Source organism: Coffea eugenioides, chromosome 6, assembly GCF_003713205.1.
Source record: "Coffea eugenioides isolate CCC68of chromosome 6, Ceug_1.0, whole genome shotgun sequence".
NCBI lineage: Eukaryota > Viridiplantae > Streptophyta > Magnoliopsida > Gentianales > Rubiaceae > Coffea > Coffea eugenioides.
Genome location: NC_040040.1, coordinates 55,644,917 through 55,660,344, shown reverse-complemented (window position 1 = coordinate 55,660,344; position 15,428 = coordinate 55,644,917). Strand labels below are relative to the sequence as shown.

Sequence of the window (15,428 nt, the reverse complement as noted above, 5' to 3'; positions counted from 1 at the left end):
GCCCTTCTTCTTCAATTTCCTTTCTATCTCCTCCTCACTTTTGTTTTTCGGATTCGTCAACTTAGGTCCCTCCACTTTTTTGCCACTTTTCAGTGTCATAGCACTTATATTTTTCGGATTTGCCTCGGGTTGCGATGGCAATTTTTTAAAAACATGAGATTCCAAGCGATTAATGGCAGTTGCTATTTGGCTCATTCGAATCTCTATATCTTTCATGTCTGATCTAGTTTCTTGCTGGAATTGAGCAGTACTCGTGACCAAGGATCTAGTTTCTTGTTGGAACTGAGTAGTAATCGTGGCCAGACTCTTGACAATATCCTCCAAAGAGTCTCATGAATTGGCAGACGAAGGTTGAGGCTTTGGTTGCCATGGTTGCTGAAATCCTAGTAGACGATTTGAGAATGAGTTCTGTGGCCTATTCCCATAGCTGAACTTGGGGTGGTCTCTCCGACCCGGATTGTACGTGTTCGAGTATGGATCGTACTGCTTACGAGGCGCGGGCACGCCCCAGCCATGTTTACTTGTTCAGCCCCATCCTCTTGTAAAATAGGGCATGAGTCAGTGGGGTGGCCCACGTTCGTGCAAATTTCACAGACCTTTGCTTGATGCACGTTTCCCACAGCTAATTGTCGGACAAAAGATGTTAGCTCCTATAGCTACTGTTGAATGGATGACGTCTCTACTTCATTAACCCTACGGGTAGGGTTACTGTCGCGGAAGCCAAATTGTTGGAAATTTTCTGCCATAGTTTCAATAAGCAGCCATGCTTCTCTTGGCGTCTTATTTGCCAGTTCTCCCCCACTCGCAGCATCAATGATACTTCTGGCAGATGACTGAAGTCCCTCATAGAAGTATTGGATCAATAGTTGCTCACTAATTTGATGTTGTGGGCATCTAGCGTGGAACTTATTGAACCTCTCCCAATAGTCATATAGGGATTTTTTAGGATACTGTTTAATGATACATATCTCTTTTCTCAGACTTGCAACCCGAGATGCAGGGAAGAATTTTTTCAAAAACTTTTTTTTCAGTTGGGCCATGTTGTGATACTACCTGCAGGTAGGTAGTACAACCAATCATTTGCTGCATCCTTGAGGGAGAAAGGGAAGGCTCTAAGTTTGATCTGCTCCTCAGTAATTCCTGGAGGCTTCATATTGGAGCATACCATATTGAACTCTTGGATGTGTTTGTGGGGTTCCTCACCTGAGAGGCCATGGAACGTGGGTAAGAGGTGAATTAAACCTGACTTTAGTTCGAAGGAGGTATTCTCAAATAGATTTGGAAATGTAATGCACAACGGCTGCTGGGGCAATTTCAGAGCAGCTAGCTCCCTTAGTGTTCTTGCATTTGCCATAAGGATGTCCTCTTGACCTGGGTCACTTGAATTATCACTACTTGAATCTGTTGATTCAATCTCTGGATCTCTGAGATGCAGTGCTAGATTGCTCTTCTCTGAGCTGTCTAATCTCTTTCCTAGTTTGACGCGCAATCTTCTCTACTTCCGGGTCGAAAATCAATTTGCCTGTACGAGAAGAACGAGACATAAACTAGAAAAATGCCAGACAAATCCAACGAGAACAACTTAGAAAGAAATAAAATTAACCAAAACACCGTTCACGGCAACAGCGCCAAAAATTGACGGGTGCCGAATCTGTGCAATAATAATTACTAAAAAGTCCTAATTACCACCACAATTAATTATAAAATAAATCCGAGTACTGGAGTTGGAACCCTAGGTGTATAATGGGTTACTTGATTCACCCTGTTCCCGAAAAATTTGCTTGATCCGATATACCAGAATTGTCTATAAAAATATTAAATTTGCATACAATGGCAAGTAGGGTAGATTTCACAGGGAACGGATAGGAAGTTGTTTCTTCCCAAGTCAATAGAATAAAATAGGGGGATAATTAATGGGATGAAAATGAAAATGAAAATAAATAAAATTCAAAAAATAACTCCACAAGTATAATTTATTAAAAATAGCAATTAATAAAATTTTACCCAAATAATCAACTTTTCAGGCACGGTCCAATTAAATGATCATCGATGTAAAGATATTTCATTTATCCGTCACTAGATTGGTTTAGCTATCAACAAGCTCTAACAACCAGTTCTTTCTTACTTTTTCGACAATCAAGGCACGACAATTGACTACTTCTCTAACTAGAAAACAACCCTAGGTACGACCGTAGGAATTTAATTATCCAGTTGCATTAAAGTTAGAAAAACCCAACCCTAACCAATAAACACGCTAAGAGGGTTCATTTAAATTAGATCTTGTGTTTCCCCAACATAAATCCAATTATGGCGATTGTCACTAGGTGTCAACTAAACGAACAATTACGGATTCAATTCAGTTAACGTGGCAGTAGGCTATTATATTAAATTAAAAATCTGGCTGTTGATACTCAATTAATAAAATACCCATGAACAATTAATCCAAGAAACGCACGAATAGTAACGAATTGGAAGAAATAATGAGAATTCGATTAGATCTCACATATGTTGGGGATCACGCCTTCGCGTCGACCTTTGGGTAGAGGAGAAACCTAACCGATCCTCATCGTGTTACTCTCGCGTGATTTGATTGATAACATCCACGCAATTGCCAAAGAATTGGAAAAAAATGAGATAATGCAGAAAGCAAAAGGAGAAGTCTTTAAGTCTCTTTTCTTGCTTCGTGTCTGCTCGGAGAAGAAAAGGAATCAAGCAAAAGTCTTAAGAAATTTGTACAAAAGCAAAAGCAAAGCATCAAACGTTCTCCAGGAAGAAATAAAGCTAATCTACTAAGCCTGCGTGATTCTGGCCTTTCCTTTATTCACCGCCGAAAAGAAAAGAAAACGTCTGACAAGGGAAACTAAAAGCTAAGCTAATCAATCCCACGTGAATCTGGCTTTTTAGCCAATTCATTCACAATAACCGCCGAAAAGAAAGGAAGAAGTGTCCCAGAGCAAAGCAAAAGCTAATCTCCTTATATGACGTGAATCTGGCTTCGTTTCTATTGGCTGCCGCCCTCAGAAGGAAAAACGTCAAAGGGCAAAACTTTCTCTAGGAGTTTTAATCCCCTGCAACTCCGCGGCCCACGTGAATCTAATTTCCTAATTGCCCACTCCTTTTACCAATCCCGCGGGATCCGTCTTTAAGGTGTATCTCTTCAGTTTCTGGTGTGGGCACGCCATGAAATAAAAGGTCTTCTGGAAATTTGTCTCAAGAGATCATTTTTAACACCAACCACCTACAATTTATACAAATATGAAATATGAGCAAAATCTTAATACTTAGCACAGTAAGTAACCAAAATTAGGACAGAATAACAGTGCAAAATGTGCCCAATAATTGCTCTATCATAGTTGGAATTGGTCAAGACTCAAAACAACTATCGTGATGGTATGGACAACTACAAGATGCGAAAATGCCTAATTTCTTATATGATGGGTAATATATTGTACTATTAATTGATAGTTAGCATAATGCGACTAATCTTAAGAAATGTTTTCTTGAAAAGCAAAATTAGAATTAGCATTTCTTCGTGTTTTATTAGTTAGTTGAATAACTAGTATTTGTGTTTTACAAAATTTTATGCACAATCAGTGAGTATTAAATTGTAGTGTATTTAATACCCAAATAAGTTACACAATTACAAATCATCAGAGAGTGAGTTAATAAATTGACCAAATAAAGAAGTAATAGTACAGCATAATTCAAATTTAACAAAGAAAGAAATGTTCTGAGAAATCTTTGTAACGTAGAAATATTCTATGTGTATTTTTCTTTGTTCTTCTTTCCCCATAATTAGCTCTTTTATCTCTTCAATACAATAAATATAATTCGCTATCCCTTTAATATTACTTTCAATCTAATATCATATCATTTGACTTTTTATACATGTATTATCTTATTTCATATTTTTTGGATTTTGCTTAACTTGTTTCTTATTATAATGGGGTTTTGATTAATTTAAATTTTAGTAAGTACCCACTATTATTTTGTTTGTGGGGGTGCAATACACAATTTCTGTAGTTTGAGAGGGTACAAACTGTTAAACTATAACTAAATAAAAATACAGTTGGCAATAATTGTAAGGTATAAAAGGAAATTTTAAAAATTTGAGGGAGCAATTACCCACCCTCAAATGTAAATAGCTCTGACCCTGCCCCCTACTACATTGAATAAAATTTCTCACCCTACTAATAAGTACAGACCACAAGCTTATTATTAGGGAATAATTTCAGAACCTTCCTTGTGGTTTCTAAAAATTTCATGTTGGTCATCTCAAATTTTTAAAATTGCACAAACCTCCCTGACTTTTAATGTCAGGCTAAAATTTTTTTCAAATATCCTAAATTACCTTTTTTAAATTGAAAAGAAAAAAGGAGAAAACAAAGTTTCCTAATTCCTTCCTCGACTCCTTGAACCATTTATGTTCCAAACAACCTACATATCATCAAAAGACCAAACCATCCAATGTAAAGACGGTTTTCAATGCTGGATATCCAATTGTCAACCCAAGATTCATAAGTGCTCAAGCGCTTCCCCAACTAAAGCTTGTATTTTTTTTTAATGTGGTGTGGAAGCTGCCCTTTTCTTCTATTATTAAATGGATAGTTATAGGTAAAGATCACTCCTAATTGCGAAGACTAAATCTTAATTATAATATATTCCCAATCAAGGGAATCCTTTAAGGATTAAAGTAAGTAGGTTGGAAGGCCCACATTTTTGCCGATATAGAAAACCCAAATTCGATCCAATACAATCAAACCAATCCAGAAGCCAAAAAATCCCAACCAGGGCTCTTCACCTTGCCCCAAAACTCTCACCCTAAACAGACACTAATATTTCAAAGAAATTCAACCTCAATGCTTTCTCAAAACAAAATTTCCATCAACTACCAATCTTTACATCCCAAACCGCCTCCACCTTTCTCTAGTCCATTTTGCAGCTTCTTTCTAACAAACAACCTAATTCCCATTAAGTCAAAAACCTCCATGTTTTAAAGTTTTGATCAATACAGTTCTTGTGCAGTAGATAAAAATAAAGGTTAAATGCAAAAAATTGTCATGAACTTTTATAACTATTGCACAATACATCCCAAAGTATGTTTATAGGCACTTTGCACCCTAAGAAAACTATCATTCACAAATTTCATGATCAAACAAAGCGCGTGTCTTGCAAGCTCTGTCTGTTGAAATTTCCTGACAAAATTGCCTTCCTTCCAAATGAGTATAAATGGCTATCTCTACCTACCGTCACTTGTCCATTTTGCTCATTTATTATCATCTTCATCATATCCTTTATTTCCTTTTCTTCACAGATGCTGAACAGTCATCTACACACATGGAGCACAATCCTAACAGTTGTAGCTCAAGCAATGCATATGAAGCAACAAACTTCTACTCAAGATGTAGGTGTAGAAGAATAGCACCTCTATGCACTTCATGGACTATTCACAATCCAAGAAGAAAATTATTTGAAATAACTATTGTAGTATTTTTGGGGATGTGATGTATGTAAAAAAAAAAAAAAGATGGTTGGAAAAAAAAAGTTGATTGCAAATTGTGTTTGTAATGCAAGCAAAATATTATTTAGAATAATTTTGTTGTCCAAAAAGAAAACAAAAAGTACAAAAATTTATCTTCTCAAATGAGTAAAAAATTTCTTAAAAAGTGTCGTTAACGAATAATATGTTGTTACTAATATTTTTGTTTTTATTTTAATCTTATTAATTGCCACTTTACTATTAATAATTAGATTTGTTATGAGCTCATTTGTTTTAGATATACCTAAATAATTTGAATACCATACAAAATATGCTTTGCAATTATTGTTACTACTAATAATTGGACATAGAAAAGAGATGAAAAGAGAATAAGTTGAAGTTCATTAAAAATACTATACGAATAATAATACTAAAAAATTAAAATAACTAGTCATACAAGACAGAAAAGAATAAGAAAAATGTAAAATGGAACAAAGTAAAGAGTAAAGAAAAAAGTACAAAAAATAATCGATATATAAATAATATTCCAAAAAATAGTTTTTTTTCACATACATCATATCCCAAAATTATTTAGATACTTCATGTACCATCACATCTCACTCCATGCAATACAATGGCCAACTGGACATGAAGAGTCTTTTGTCCGTTTTTTTTTTTTGAAAAAATTGAACATTCCATTAATGTTGTAATCATGCTTACACTGGCTGGATACATTCACAGATAACCAATTACCTGTCTACAGAATGATGGAAAGCCTAACTTATCCATTCTAATATCCCCCTTGACCAACCGTAGTAGATCTGAAAACCTATTAAACACTTGATCCGCGTTAGAATCAGCACCCAAATTTGCAAGACGGTCAGCTGGAGCATTCACTTCCTTGTAACAATGTGAAATCATTTGAAAATGTTGTTTAAACATAAGCAACTCATCCAGCTTCCTTTGCAACTGCCATGGGTAAGCACTAACCCCTTGAACGATCCGAATAAGGGTAAGAGAATCCGCCTCTAAGTGTAACTCCAAGTACTCTCGAGCAATACAGTATCTAACGCCAAGTAGCAGCGCCCGAAGCTCCGCATACAGACTAGTCATTATCCCAAAGTGCTTCGAATAACCAAATACAAAATTACCTTGACAATCACGCACTAGACCACCTCCTCCACTCAATCCTGGGTTCCCCAGAGAACATCCATCCGAATTTAACTTGTACCTCCCCTACGGGGATACCCAGCTGACCGACTGAATGATCATCCTCTTTTGTCGGTTAACCAACTCTCGAAGCATCCCTTCCCACGAGGAATCTAACCACTGAATCCTCGGGAACTGTACATGAAAGATGTCACTTAGTAGTTGGACTATCCGACTCACAGTCTCTCTAACCCTCATTCTCCGTCCTTCAAAAACCCTCATGTTCTTTATCCTCCATAATTCCCAGCAAATCACCAACGTGAGAACACTATTCAAAAACTTCAAATATATGTTATCTCTTCTCCTTAACCACCAAAACCATACCATATGTCGCACCATATTTATCTCCCTCATTTCACCAGCATTAATCTCGAAATGACGCCAAACCAATCTTGCCCCTTCTCCTGAACAAAAAACATGATTCAGGTCCTCCTCCCGTGGATCCTGGCAACACCAACACCTAGAGGGGCCGCTTATCCCAAATCTCCTCAATTGGTCTGTAAGAGAGAGCCCGCCCTACAGTTGTCGCAGCATAAGGAAAGAGATTTTAATTGGAAGACTGCTGCCAAACAAAGGCAGAAAGCCATTAGCTGTTAGTAACCTGTTCGACAAGTGAGTAGGCCGATGATGTGGAAAAGGTGCCAGAATTTGTCAAGGTCCAAACCATTCTATCATTGCCCCGAAAGGATGGGGGTGCAATCTCCAGAACTCACCCTACCAGAGCCGCATCCAAATACTGATTAAGCATGGCGACATTCTAGCCCCCCCGATCGACAAAATCAGCCACCAAATGGTCATGGAAGATCTCCACCTTGTTGCATAAGACTCCTGATCCCATCCAGTTGGCATGCCAAAAAATCCATCGATCCTTGCTGAACGATCCAGCTAATGTGGTCCTCCCCTACTTGCTGCACCGCAACCATCCTCCTCCACGTATGGGAACTCCAATGGCTATCCTTAGCTAGACAAGGATGCAACCCCGCGCAATAATTTCTTGACATAGGCTCTGCCCATAGCGACTGCTGTTGTCTCAATTTTCGCCAGAGTGTAATCGAGATTGAGTCGTAGACCTCCCTAATACCATGTAGACCAATACCCCCCTCTACCCGCGGCCGACACAAATCCTCCAACCGCATCTAGTGGAATTTATTACCAAAGTCAGATGACCCCAACAAGAAATTTGCAAATAATTTCTCCAATGCCACGAATATCCCCTTTGGAGGAGAAGAAGTTGTGAGCAAATGATTCGACATTAAGGATAACACAGTCTTAATCAATACCACTCTATCTCCGGCTGACAAAACCTGATTCTTCCATGACAGGATATGAGCCGCCACCGCATTATATATATCTGCAAAGTAAACCTTTTTTCGCCTTCCTACATACAACAGACATCCTAGGTATTGTATCGAGAAAGCTCGCTTTGGAAACCCAAGTACCTGTCCAATCAATGCTGCTCTCTGTGACGGAAACCGCGGATGAGTCAAGAAGCAGCTTTTTTGGGGATTGATCCATTGGCCTGATGCAACACTATATTCCTCCAGTACCCTTTTAATCAATTTTAGAGAAGATCTCATACCACTGGAGAATATGATAACATCATCATCATACGCCAAGTACAATACTACAGGGCAATGAGAAGGTAGTTTAAAAGGGGTGAATCGCCTCTGTGTGACTAAAGCATTTAGGCATCGAGATAGCACTTCTGCTTCAATAACGAATAAGGCTGGCGATATGGGATCCACTTGTCGTAAGCCCCATGAAGACTTGAAAAAATCTTGTGGAGAGCCATTAACCAATACCGAAAACCAGACATTAGAGACCATGTGCCATATCATGTCTATCTAGATCTCACTGAACTCGAAGTGACGAAGCACTTGCAGAAGAAAATACCATGAGACTCTATCGTATGCTTTCATCATGTCTAACTTAATCACCATGTTACCACATTGATTTGTCTTCTTGATATCTGTTAATAACTCCTAAGCCAGCAAAAAATTATCCGCAATCTATCGCCCTTGCACAAAACCGCTCTACTCTGGAGATCCGGAGTAATATCTTAGCCAATCTCTCCTATAGAAACTTGGAGATGATTTTGTTAGCAAAATTGCACAGACTTATGGGCCGAAACTGAGTAAAGTCTTGTGGGTTTTCCACCTTTGGCAGTAGAACAATTGAGGTAGCTGTGATACTCCGAGGGAGCTCAGCACCGTAGAAAAAGCTCACTACCACCCGTACACATCCGTGGCTACCATTTCCCATGCGAAGGTGAAGAATTTTCCTGTGAATCCATCTGGGCCCGCTGCACTCTCCTCATCCAGTGCAAAGATTGTGTCCTTGACGTCTTGAAGAGAAGGAATCTCTGTTAACAGGGAATTGTCCTGGGCAGTGACTAGTTTCAGAATGAACTTCAAAATTTCATTGGATGTCGAGCCTCCCTCTGCCGTGAAAAGCTCCTGGAAGAAGCTTACCGCCGCATCACCAATCTGTGGCTCCTCCTCGATCCACTCTCCATCCGCCTTCCTAATCCGATGAATCACAGCCCGACGTCTCCTTTCTGCTACCACTGAGTGAAAGAATTTGGAGTTCCTGTCCCCATCCAAAAGCCACTTCACCCGTGCTTTCTGCCTCTAAAAACCCTCCTCGATTGTTAGCGTGCGCTGCAGCCGCCCTCGGGCATGATGCAGCTCACAGTGCAGTTGATCCGTGGGATTCAGGTCGTATTTCATCTTGGCATCCACTACCTCGCGCTTTGTGCATCGAGCTACCTCAAAAATATCACCAAACAAATTCTTAGACCATTGTTTGAGAAATTGTTTAACATTCCGAAGCTTCGTTGCCAGTATATGCAGGGGACACCCACTGACCGATTGAGACTAGCAATCTTTAACCACCCCAACAAGTCCTTATGTGTGGTCCAAACATTCAAAAAGCGAAATGGCCTGGGTTTATTGTCTAACCTCGTAACCCCTGAGAGTAGTAACGGGGAGTGATCTGATGGATCACGCCCCAAATGCTGGACCATGACTTGTTGCTGCATCTCCAAAGCTAACTCAATTATTAGTAGTCTGTCAAGGCGCTTCCAAATCCGAGCTGCACCCGAGTGATTATTACACCAGGTATACCTCGACCCAGAGTACCCCGCATCACTCATTCCCGCCACTGACATGAAATTCAAGAAATCCAATCCTTCCATCAGTGTGAATGGCAAACCGTCCCTTTTTTCCCCCTCATTTGTAATCACATTGAAATCCCTTTCTTGGTCCGTGCGCTTAGTATGAATACATGACAAACTAATGGAAGCTAGAAATAGGTGAGATTGTACTTGAATAGTTAAATTTTGGGGCGACTTCCCGATACTCTGACAGTTAAACAAAGACCAGTAAAATACCCAAACAGAACCCCATTGATTGGTTATGCAACAGTCCATCCCCAACTTTAGTCTAATATCAGTAATATTCTCCAACCCCGTCTTTAGTTCAACAATTACCACCAATTGTAATTAGTACAGTTTGATAAGTTTCCTTAGTCTTTTTAAATTAGGAGCTCAAGCCATTCCCCTTATATTCCAAAAAAGCAACTTAATCATTAGATAAGACAGAGAAGGAATTTGTTGATGCATTAACCATAGATCTTAGAGTTCTATCAGAAGGGAAACCTGCACGAATACCTCGCGACTTTGCAAAGGACATCCCCTTGAGTCCCATTTTCTCCTACGCATGGCTGCCAGAGATCACCACCGGGTCTATATGCAATGTTTCCAGCAGCGACGCCTCCTCTTGAACAGCATTCCCGTGACATCCGCCCCTAGGGGATAAATTTTCCACCCGTTGCTGAGTTTCCTGTAGTTCCTCAGTCCTCCCTGCGTCAGCTAAATCCCTCGCTGTCCGCCCTTCTGCTTGCATCCCACCAGCCTCCTTTGCCATCCCCTTTCCACTAGATTTGATGCTCCCCTCACCAGTCCCAGGCAGGGCAGTCACCTCCCCTTCGCTTGTCTCTTCCAGGGCGGCCATTGCCTAACTGTCAGTCGCGACACTCTTCCCCATAGCAAAATCTGGATGCATATCTATAGTGGGTGGTCGCATAACTGCCCCATCAAGACTCTCATTGGAGTGCCCTCCCACATTATCCTTCGTGTTGATAGGAACTAGGTTCGTAAGTATCGGTCCCGCCTGAGGCTCAGCCGCGGCCATCTGCAGCCGCAAGGTAGACGTCTTCCCAATCACTTTCGCTGGCACCTTGCCATGGTCATCTGTGGCAGCCGACTTTACATGACCTTTTATATTAGAAAATAAAATTCAATACAAGATTCTTGCATAATATTCCAATATTAGGATAACAAGAAATAACATTAATAAACAGATCAAATGGGAACGCCATATCCTTATTTAGCAATAGTAAAACTACTCTGGACGTTCATAGTTATGCCTAGTACAGCATTTGTTCCCATTTTCTACATGCAAATCTTGGGAATGTGCAGCAGCTAGCTTTTTGTAACTCCAGAAATAGGAAACACAGACAGTTTTAATGGAACCAAAGATGGAGATTTCCCTCAGCATTTAAAATAACAGAAGCAAGCAAATCCAAAGCCGCTTCTGTCACAAGCTGCATGCTGAGCTCCCTCCCAACTGTTGCATTGGCTGTCGTAATTCTCAGTTTTTATGAATATCCCAGTCCATGTCTGGCTGCGCTTCGAGCAAATTTTTCCTACTGCCTCCGCCATCTGTAACTCTGTATACAATAAGCAAGAACATGTTAAAAATTTTCAGTTTTTATGTTAATTGTTTTTGTTTATGTGATCAGAACATGATGCTTAGTAAAGCTAAATCAAGTTTACCCTTTCTAATAGTTTCTAAAAGGCCCTAAAGATTAATGTAAATATGTGGTTTTCATGCAACTCTTAATTTTCATAAGGAAGTATAGTAGGCCTAAGTAAAGAACGAGAACAAGTGAGGGGTTAAGTTATAAATGTCGGTTGACAGAAAAGAAAAAGTTGATGACCGCATTTCAGAAAATAAAAAAAAATCCATTAGTTTATGTAGTGTAAGAGAGTTGCATTTTTATATCCAACTTTGATAATCTCTCTTGGACTTAAGACTATTATTAGTAGTTAAGTACTATACTGATTCTTTTAAAATTTTGTTATGTAATGGTAATATTGATAAATGACAACATGCCAGAGCATTACATACTTGGGAAATTGGAATAAAGAATGACTTCAGGTGCGTGATTCACTGCAAAGTTTGGTATAAATAGTGGAAGTTTTGGACAACTAACCGATTGAAGCAATGAGGAGAAAGCAGAAGAGGACTGCAACTAAGGTCTTGTAGCTGATCAGTTGAGATTTAGCCATTTCCAATCTTTAATCTCTTTGCAATTCGTGTTTGAAAAGAGTAAAGATGACATGTATATATAGCAAAAAATTAGTCTGTGTTAGGGATCTGACCTTACAAGTTGAAATACGTCGAGTTCAAACTGATTATTATAATTTGTATAACTTCTGGTATAAACTTAGTACAATTTTGAAGTAATTATAAACTGTGCATCAATTTAGTTGTATAAGTTGATAGATTCAAGTTTACATCTAAACTACGTGAGTTTACAATAAATATTATAAGAATTATAATAGTCAATTTGAACTACATAAACTAGATAGAAATTCAACTTATGAGGTCTCGATCCCTAAATTAATGATTTATTTTTAATATTTTTCTGAGATCAACTTTATCAATCAATAATATGAACTCATTGAGTGGTGCTCAGTGGTACAGGTCAAGTAGTAGACATTGATGCATATGGACAGGCACCACTTGCTAGATTAAGCAAGTCAGATTTGTTCAATGTACCACGTGTGTAGGGTCATGAGCAAAAGAAGCATACAATGGATTGGAAGTCAAAAAATTGCGCGCATTATGCAACAAGTTGACATGGTTGCTATTGATTGAATGTCAAAGTGATCCATATCTTATTTGTTAGTTCCTTTTCAATCAACATTCTTTGTTATAAATGTTTTTTGGTTCCTCACACAAGCATAAATGAGGGATACAATTTTGGACGTATTGGCGAATCAAGTTTCAATCTCTCCTTTTTTTTTTTGGGGTTGTGTCGGTAGAGTGTTAGGTCCTATATTGGCAGGACACTTATTTTTTCATTTTTTTTCTCTTTGAAAAACACTTTAGTAGGTTCTTGGTATATGAGTTTACTTGTGAATCATATACATTTTTAAGAGATACATTAATTTTCCTGCATCATCATACATGATAAATACCACTTTTTGTATGTCATCGTATGTCAAAAGTAATTATTCTTGAATACCAAGATGGTCTACAAATGAGTCGACAAACTATTTCTACCCAAGCATTTTTCCCCTTCTTTTTGGTAGTATTAAAATATGTGCTTGGTTTTTTTTTTTTTTTAAATTGGGTGCCATAGAGACACATAAAAAGCACAAAAAGAAAAGGAAAAGGAAAACACATTGGAGGTGAGGGTTGGAGCCATTATGAGAAGTATAGAACTACTATTGACTGCTTCAATTGCATACATGTTCACACTAAAACACTTTAACTCTTTTACGGAGCAAATGACACCAAATGCAATGAGCTAAAAGAGTAAATCTTCTATATACTTTCAGTATAAACTGAGTTTATATTGATGGCTTACCATATTGTGCCATTTCATTGCTAGAAATGAGTAGCTTATTGAAGCCTGTATTAATTATCAAAATATTTAATTAACAAATATTTAGTTTGTAACAAAATCATCATAAAAAATACTTCATCTTCTGTTCTCCCTCTGTTTATCATTATATTTTGTGCTGAAATTGGTGGTTCCCCATTGATTTGCTGCAAAATTAATTGGAAGATAGATTTGATTTGTTTAATCTTTTCTCCTTCTACGTTATTTCGATCATACGCTATCTTTTGCTTATTAGGTTTTCGCAAAGTGTGAACCCTAATTCAAATATTTTTTCAAGTTAGGATGGATTTTGTAGTATGAATAAAGAAATTATTGTATGGTAAAATATTTTGAAAGAAAAGTAGGAAACAAAGATGAAATAGATGCTGAAAGCAATGATGAAATAAATATATCATATATAAGGGAAAGACACTAATGTTATGACGTAAATAGTTGCAGCTCTGTGACTGGAAATCCTAATTAATAAGTTTTTCTTAAATATATCCAAAGCATTTGTTTTTTTATTCAATTATTGGTTGCGTTTAGTGAAGTTTGTCTGATATCGCGTTTGCGGTTGGATCCTAGAGTTCCTAAATCACTCCATGGAAAGAAACATCCCAGATTAACTTGATGGATGGATTTTAATCAGAGTCCATTATCATTCCAAAATTGTATTGGCTATTATCCTTAGAGTTTGGTTTGTTTATTTGTCAAATCGAGTTTGAACAAGTCAAATTTGACTGTTATAGAACATAAAACGTTGTTCAAATTTGGCTTGATTAATTGGGAAACTAAGATCGAACGAATTTTTACCAATCGGATTTCGATTCGAGTATTGAGTAATTTGATTCATCTTTCAACTTTGTCTAAATCATGCCATGGAAAAAAAATCCCAAATTAACTTGACGGATGGATATGTATATGTAGCTTTTGGATTGCTTTGATGGATTTGCTAGCTTTTGGATTGAGATTGCTTGTTAACCTAAGTATATGTAGTTAATTGTCAATTATGTATATAAATTGGTAGTGAGATTTAGAAGTCGGACCACCACGACGAAGCCGTAAACCTAGGCAAACCCAAGAGCAAGGGGAAGAGCAGGAATCTGCAGTTAACCAGAACCAGGAACAAGGAACCCATATAAGTGATCTAGTAGCTACTACTTTAAATCGGATGACCGACCTTTTAGAGTGTATAGCACCCCGACAGGATCAAGGGGATGGGATTGTAAATCAACCTAGGGAACTGGAGGTAAAATTATCCATTACGAATTATACAAGGGTTGCATTTAAGAGATACAGGAAGCAACCTAGGAACTAGAAGATAAGATGCGAAAAGAATACCTGGAACTCTTTATAATGGAAGGTACGAATTTCGAGGGCGAAAATTTTACGAATTAAATAAATATATGATATGCATATCGTAAATTGTGTTAATTGCAAATATTATTAGACACGTAACCTACACTAAAAGTGTAACAAGTACATGTCTAATAAGTTTTTCTTAAAGCTAAATGTGTTAAAAATCAATGTAAGAAATTTCCCACGAAAATACAAATGAAGTTAGGAGTTCATGCATAAAATTATAAAAATTTCAGGACTTAGAGAGTAATTAAACTACAACTAAAAGACCAAACTAACCTTAAAATTCTAGACTAATTACCATGCGACCATCACTCGAGCTATCAGAATTTCACAAAAACAAATGGAACCGAATGGAAGCTAGGCAATTATCTGCTAAATCCAAGCAGTGGGAGGTTAGGATCTAACTGAGATTGGGTGGTGAATTGAGACAGCTGTCAGGAGGGAATGCATCACCAAATTGCTGAATAAGCTGTTAAGAGAATATAAGTATTCTTATAGATAATAAATTAGCAAGGGTATTCTTGTAAATAGTTTGTTAGGTTTGTACTCCTATAAATACTAGTTGGTCACTCATAATACAGTGACTAGATGTTTTCCTCCCAAAATACCTGTTAACATGGTATCAGAGTTAAAGTCCTAGGGTTAGGGTTAAACATCTAGCAAAGTACTGTTCAGCCGCACTGTTCACGGCACAGTATTGTTC

General features: G+C 37.9%; 1 non-coding gene across 1 annotated transcript; it reads left to right on the top strand.

Moving 5' to 3' along the window:
* The first annotated feature begins 876 nt into the window (after window positions 1-876).
* LOC113776551 lies at window positions 877-983 on the top strand. Its single transcript, XR_003469037.1, has one exon. It is a non-coding gene; the product is annotated as a small nucleolar RNA R71 (small nucleolar RNA).
* The last annotated feature ends 14,445 nt before the right edge of the window (window positions 984-15,428 follow it).